Source organism: Anabrus simplex, chromosome 2 (assembly GCF_040414725.1).
Source record: "Anabrus simplex isolate iqAnaSimp1 chromosome 2, ASM4041472v1, whole genome shotgun sequence".
NCBI lineage: Eukaryota > Metazoa > Arthropoda > Insecta > Orthoptera > Tettigoniidae > Anabrus > Anabrus simplex.
Window position 1 is genome coordinate 338,450,308 of NC_090266.1, and position 7,725 is coordinate 338,458,032.

Consider the following 7,725-nt stretch of genomic DNA (forward strand, 5'->3'; position numbering starts at 1 on the left):
GATTACTAGTTCAAATGTTCTCAAAGTATTTCTTTTCGATATTTCCAACGGAAAGTTATGAAGCGGGAGTTATATATTAAGAAAAGGTACACTTCCTGGAAGCCTCAGTTGCACTAGTTATCGGCACACCTGTCGATAACTGGTACGGCTGTGATTTTCTTTGAACTAGTATTCGGCAATCACCGAAAATATAATATAAATGATTAAAATCATGTTCTGTGTATTCTGACTCATGCAACACGTAGTTTTGCAACAGAATAATTAAAAGTTCAACAGTACTTACATTGCAAATCACGCCTTTGTTACGAATACTGAAGTCCTACTCCTTAACACGCACGCTAAGCAACGACAGTGACATCACACAAGTTCACTTCAACTGACAGTGTGGCAGAACACCTTCGACACAAACGCCTCTAGTGGAGTTTGAATGAATCGTGTGTACCTAAGGTTTGTGAAAATGCCAGCAGATGGCAAACCTATCCAGTTAAAGCCTTGATATAGGCATTTAATCGTAAAAGTGCCGATCACTCGGTCAGTGCCAATTAACGGTACATTTACCCGACTCCCTTGGATTACTGCCTCTCTCTCTGTCTCACAAAGCCAGTAAAAGTTAGTCTAGGGTAAATGCGTCCTACGTACTTCATATACATCAAAATCTTGCAGAGCCACGTGCCAACAAACTTACTGTAACAAGTACACCTCACCGCCACCCTATGACGCCCTTTTGTTTCACAGTTTATATTAACATCTAAATGCCACGATTCGGAATTTATAAATACGCTACTACTTACCTCAAATGATGATGAATTAGTGTTATAATCTAAATATGTCGATGCTTAGTGGCTAAGAAATGATATTCAGTTTTAAAAAGAAATTACTCAGAGAAATGAAATGCGCATCTGTTCGCACCAACGCTGTGCAATTGCATGTCGCGAGTGGTGGGGATGAAGCGAGAGCCGGACGAAAAAAAAGTGCTACCATCTGGTGAAATAAGATGTACAATTCCCTGCGGATGATTTAAAATTATAATATAACAATTTGCCTCCGTGCAACAACTAACACCGTTCTACCTTACATATTCTTACAAGTTTGAGAAAAACTCACAAACGGTATGTTTAAATAATTTCAATATCATGGCTGCAAAGGTATTCTTGACAGAAAATAATTTCATATTTACTCTACTAGCACCAATATTACCGGGCGAGTTGGCCGTGCGGTTAGAAGCACGCTGCTGTGAGCTTGCATCCGGGAGATAGTGGGTTCGAATCCCACTGTCGGCATCCCTGAAGATGGTTTCCCGTGGTTTCCCATGTTCACACCAGGCAAATGCTCGGGCTGTACCTAATTAAGGCCTCGGCCGCTTCCTTCCCATTCCTAGGCCTTTAATATTCCATCCTCGCCATAAGACCTGTCTGTGTCGGTGCGACGAAAAGCAAATAGAAAAAAAAGCACCAATATTTCACAGCAGGTTTCAGGAATTTCTGTGAGATACGGAAAACAACCTCCTCTGTGAACCACGTGACCTTGCCGCGGTGGGGAGTCTTGCGTGTCCCAATGAATCAGAGAGCCGAGCAACAGGTGCAACCATATCGAATGGATGTTTGTCGAGAGACCAGACTAACGAATGGTCCATCGAAAGGGAGGTAGCAGCCTTTCGGAAGTTGCAAGGGCTGATATAATCTTGCAATAATACTTAACAAGGCATAGCTGTGTTAATACTGCTGCACGGCTGAAAGCAACGGGAAACTACAGCCTAACTAACTCCCGAGGACATGCAGCTCTCTCTGTATGAATGATGTACTGATGATGGCTTCCTCCCAGGTAAAATATTCCGGAGGTAAAATAGCCCCTAATTCGGATCTCCGGGTGGGGGCTATACGAGAGGGGGCGATCATCAGGAAGATGAATACTGACATTCTGCGAGTCGGAGCGTGGAATTTTAGAAGTTTGAATCGTTGTGGTAGGTTAGAGAATCTGAAAAGGGAGATGGATAGACTAAAGTTAGATGTAGTTGGTATAAGTGAAGTACGTTGGCAGGAAGAACAGGATTTCTGGTCAGGCGACTACCGAATTATCAACACAAAATCAAACAGGGGAAATGCAGAAGTAGGTTTAGTAATGAATAAGGAAACAGGCAGCGTATAAGTTACTACGACCAGCATAGTGAAAGTATTATTGTGGTCAAGACAGACACCAAACCAATGCCCACCACAATAGTGCAGGTCTATATGCCTACTAGTTCAGCAGATGATGAAGAAATCGAAGGAATATATGACGAGATAGAAGTTTTAATGCAGTATGTAAAAGGTGATGAGAATCTAATTGTGATGGGAGACTGGAATGGAGTGGTAGGCCAAGGAAGAGAAGGTAATACAGTAGGAGAATTCGGATTGGGTCAAAGGAATGAAAGAGGAAGCCGGCTGCTGGAATTCTGCACCGATCACAATTTATTCCTGGCTAACACTTGGTTCAAACACCACAAAAGACGGCTGTATACATGGGCGAGATCTGGAGACACTGGAAGGTATCAAATAGACTTCATTATGATTAGGCAGAGATTCGGGAGCTAGGTGTTGGATTGCAAGACTTTCCCAGGAGCAGACGTGGACTCTGACTCTGGTCATGAGATGCCATCTGAAGTTGAAGAAATTGAAGAAAGGAAGGAATGCAAGAAGATAGGATCTAGGCAAGTTGAAAGAAAAGAGTGTTAGAGATTGTTTCAAGGAACGTGTTGCACAAGGACTGAATGAAAAGGGTGAAGGAAACACAGTAGAAGAAGAATGGACAGTCATGAAGAATGAGATCAGTAATGCTGCTGAAGAAAAGTTAGGAAGAAAGGAAATATCACCTAAGAAACAATTGATGACAGAAGAGATACTAGACCTGATTGACGAACGACGAAAGTACAAGAATGAAAAAATGAGGAGGACAGAAAAGAATATAGGCGAATAAAGCATGAAGTAGAAAGAAAGAGCAGGACAGCTAAGGAAGAATGGCCGAAAGAGAAGTGCAAGGATGTTGAAGGTTGTATGGCCCTAGGAAAGGTAGATGCTGCATACAGGAAAATTAAGGAAACCTTTGGAGAAAGGAAAAGTAGGTGTATGAATATTAAAAGCTCAGATGGAAAACCACTTCTGGGGAAAGAATACAAGTCAGAAAAATGGAAGGAACATATCCAACAATTGTACCAAGGTAAAGAAGTAGATAATAGTGTTCTGGAACAAGAAGAGGCTGTTGATGCTAATGACATGGGAGACCCAATTATGAGGTCAGAATTCGACAGAGCTTTGAGAGACCTAAGTAGGAACAAGGCACCGCGAATTGATGACATACCCTCAGAATTACTGACTGCCTTAGTTTAGTGTGTAAAACGTATGATACAGAAGTGCTATCTGATTTTCGGCAGAATGTTGTTATACCTATTTCCAAGAAGGCCGGTGCCGACAAGTGTGAAAACTACCGCACCATTAGTTTAGTATCTCACGCCTGCAAAATTGTAACACGTATTATGTACATAGGAATGGAAAGACAAGTTGAAACTGAGTTGGGAGAAGGCCAATTTGGCTTCAGAAGAAATGTGGGAACACGTGAAGCAATCCTGACTTTACGTCTGATCTTGGAATACCGAGTTAAGAAAGGCAAGACCACGTACATGGCGTTCGTAGATCTAGAAAAGGCGTTCTATAATGTTGATTGGACCAAACTGTTTGAGATTCTGAAGGTGATTGGGATCAGATACCGAGAAAGAGGAATCATCTACAATTTATACAAAAATCAGTTTGTAGTGATAAGAATCGAGGGCTTTGAAAAATAGGCAACAATCCAGAAATGAGTGAGGCAAGGCTGCAGTTTGTCCCCTTTCCTTTTCAATATTTATATAGAACAGATAATAAAGGAAATCAAAGAAGAATTTGGAAAGGGTATCAAAGTTCAAGGAGAGGAAATCAAAACCCTGAGATTTGCCGATGATATTGTTATTTTATCTGACTCTGCAAATGATCTGGAGAAATTGCTGAATGGTATGGACAGAGTCTTGGGGAAGGAATACAATATGAAAATAAATAAGTCCAAAACAAATGTAATGGAATGCGGTCGAACAAAGTCAGGTGATGCAGGAAATATTCGATTAGGAAATGAAGTCTTAAAGGAACTAGGTGACTATTGTTACTTGGGTAGTAAAATAACTAATGATGGCAGAAGTAAGGAGGACATAAAATACAGACTAGCACAATCAAGGAAGGCCTTTCTTAAGAAAAGAAATTTGTTCACCTCGAACATTAATATAATAATTAGAAATATGTTTCTGAGCGTGGCGTCGTATGGAAGTGAAACTTGGACAATAACTATCTCAGAAAGAAAGGTGCTTTTGAAATGTGGTGTTACAGAAGAATGCTGAAGGTGAGATGGATAGATCGAATCACAAATGAAAAGATACTGAATCGAATTGGTGAGAGGAGATCGATTTGGCTAAATTTGACTAAAAGAAGAAATAGAATGATGGGGCACATATTAAGACACCCAGGTCTTGTGCAGTTGGTTTTTGAGGGAAGTGTAGGTGGTAAGAACGGTAGGGGTAGACCAAGATACGAGGATGTAGTAGACGAAGGTAGAGGATGTAGTAGTTTTGTAGAAATGAAAAGGTTAGCACAGGATAGGGTGGCATGGGGAGAGCTGTATCAAACCAGTCTATGGACTGATGACTCAAACAACATGAAAAGCAAGTTCTGCTCTTTGCACACTTTTTCTTTCATGCTGGCTATAACATTGACACTCAACCTGTTATGATTCATAGCAAAAATATTAAACTTTTGTCCTGTGGCTTTCATTTAAATTCTTGTTTTGTGGCTTTCATGATTAAGCAAGATATCTTTAACCGCAATCTTTTTACAGTATGAAAATTTGACACAATACTGACATTCTTTACATTATTTTCCACGGTACCAATCTTATTAATAAATGAGTCCATATTTTACTCCATACTTCGAAAATGTTTAGCTCATATGCATGCACATATTTAGGTATGTTTATTACGTACAATCCTAGCCCTGCCAATAACACTCCATCTCACCCGTACTCTTCCCCAACTAACATTATAAAGTTGCGTTTAAAGGGGGAGTTAGCCGTGCGTTTAGGGGCGTGCAGCTGTGAGCTTGCATCCGGGAGATAATGGGTTCGAACTCCACTCTCGGCAGTCCTGGAGATGGTTTTCCGTTGTTTTCCATTTTCACACAAGGCAAATGGGGTCTGTACCTTAAAAGGCCACCGCCACTTCCTTCCCACTCCTAGCCCTTTCCTCTCCCATCGTCGCCATAAGACCTACAGTACCTGTGTCGGTGCGATGTGAAAGCAAATAGTAAAGTGACTTTTTTGCGTTATGATGTGGTGAAATAAAGTATTACGGTTTGTACCGTACTCTACAATCACCCACAGGTCAGGCTCAAAGATTCATTTATGTTGCGGCATTCCATGTGCGAAAGTTGACATATGGCGATCTCTAATGTTTATTATTACAACTGCCCGGCTCCTTGTCTGACTGGTCAGCGTAGTCGCCTTTGGTACAGAAGGACCCGGGATCGATTCGCGGTCGGCTGCCAGATTGTATCCATAAATGGTTAATTCCCCTGGCTCGGGGATTGGGTGTTTGAACTGTTCCAACATCCCCACAACCCACACACCACATGCAACACTATTCTCCACTACAACAATACACAGTTTCCCATTCACGACAAATGCCACCCACCCTCACCGGAGGGTCAGTCTTACAAGGGCTGCACCAGGCGATCAATAGCCACTCGGGAATTATTATTATTATTATTATTATTATTATTATTATTATTATTATTATTATTATTATTATTATTATTATTATTATTATTAAAATGGAAATTAATCGCACAATTCTTTCTTTCTTTTCTTTCTTTCTTTCTTTCTTTCTTTCTTTCTTCCTTTCTTTCTTAATCTGTTTACCCTCCAGGGTTGGTTTTTCCCTCGGACTCCGCGAGGGATCCCACCTCTACCGCCTTAAGGGCAGTGTCCTGGAGCGTGAGACATTGGGTCGGGGATACAACTAGGGAGAATGACCAGTACTTCGCCCAGGCGGCCTCACCTGCTACGCTGAACAGGGGCCTTGTGGGGTATGGGAAGATTGGAAGGGATAAACAAGGAAGAGGGAATGAGCGGCCGTGGCCTTAAGTTAGGTATCATCCCGGCATTTGCCTGGAGGAGAAAGTGGAAACCACGGAAAACCACTTCCAGAATGGCTGAGGAGGGAATCGAACCCACCTCTACTTATTTGACCTCCCGAGGCTGAGTGGACCCCATTCCAGCCCTCGAACCAATTTTCAAATTTCGTGGCAGAGCCGGGAATGGAACCCGGACCTCCGGGGGTGGCAACTAAGCACGACACCACAGAGGCGGACATAATTACTGTATTTAATTTAACCTTATTTTTGCAGAAATGAATCTTCTTTTTCTTCTACCACGTTTCCTACACTTGTGGGGTCGCGGGTACGAACTGTGTTGCACATGTTGTTTTGAATCTGTTTTACGGCGGATGCTCTTCCTGACGCGAATCCTATTTGGAGGGATGTACTCACTATTGCGTGTTTCTGTGGTGGTTTGTAGTGTGGTGTGTTCTCTGAATATGAAGAGGAGATTGTTGGCACAAACACAAGCACCCGGTACCCGAGCCAAAGGAATTAATCAGAAGCGATTAAAATCACTGACCCAAATTGAACCCCTCTGAACCGGACGCCTGAACGCTGACGACTCAGCCATGGAGTCGGAATATTTCGCCGAAATGAATAAATGTCATTATATTAGCACACATTGATGGCCGAAAAAACAGACATAACTTCGAATCAAATTAATTTACAAAAAATCTCAATCAAATTCGAGACGAAGATCATTAAAATGAAATCACAATCAAAACTAATTTTATGGGTACCGATGTCACCATGCTACATAATAAATACAAATATTATTTAGGACGAGCTCTGTTTATCTCTCAGGGGTGGATCATGGGTTGACGATATCCAAACTTATGATCTTACATTCATGCCTGCTGAAATAATTGAAATACGGTGGGAATGTCCGACTCGTTGGCTGAATTGTCAGCGTACTGACCTGCGGTTCAGAGGGACCCGGGTTCGATCCCCGGCCGGGTCGGTAATTTTAACTTTCATTGGTTAATTCCATTGGCCCGGGGGCTGGGTGTTTGTGCTGTCCCCAACATCCCTGCAATTCACACACCACACATAACACTATCCTACACTACAATAACACGCAATTACCTACATATGGCAGGTGCCGCCCACTCTCATCGGAGCCTTACAAGGGCTGCACTCAGTTAGAAATAGCTACACGAAATTATTATTATTACGGTGGGAATATCACACCAAGGTTAATCATCCTGTTAAAACAACTAATTAATTTGTATCATATACTCTGTCCGGCTCTATGGCTAAATGGTTAGCGTGCTGGCCTTTGGTCACAGGGGTCCCGGGTTCAATTCCAGGCAGAGTCAGAAATTTTAATCATAAATGGTTAATTCCCCTGGCATGGGGACTGGGTGAATGTGCCGCCTTCATCACCATTGCATCCTCATCACGATGCGCAGGCCGCATTCGGGAGTCAAATCAAAAGACCTGCACCAGGCCTCTCCGGAGGCCACACGGCATTATTATTCTTATATACTCTTAAAATTTTCAATAAACTCACACATAT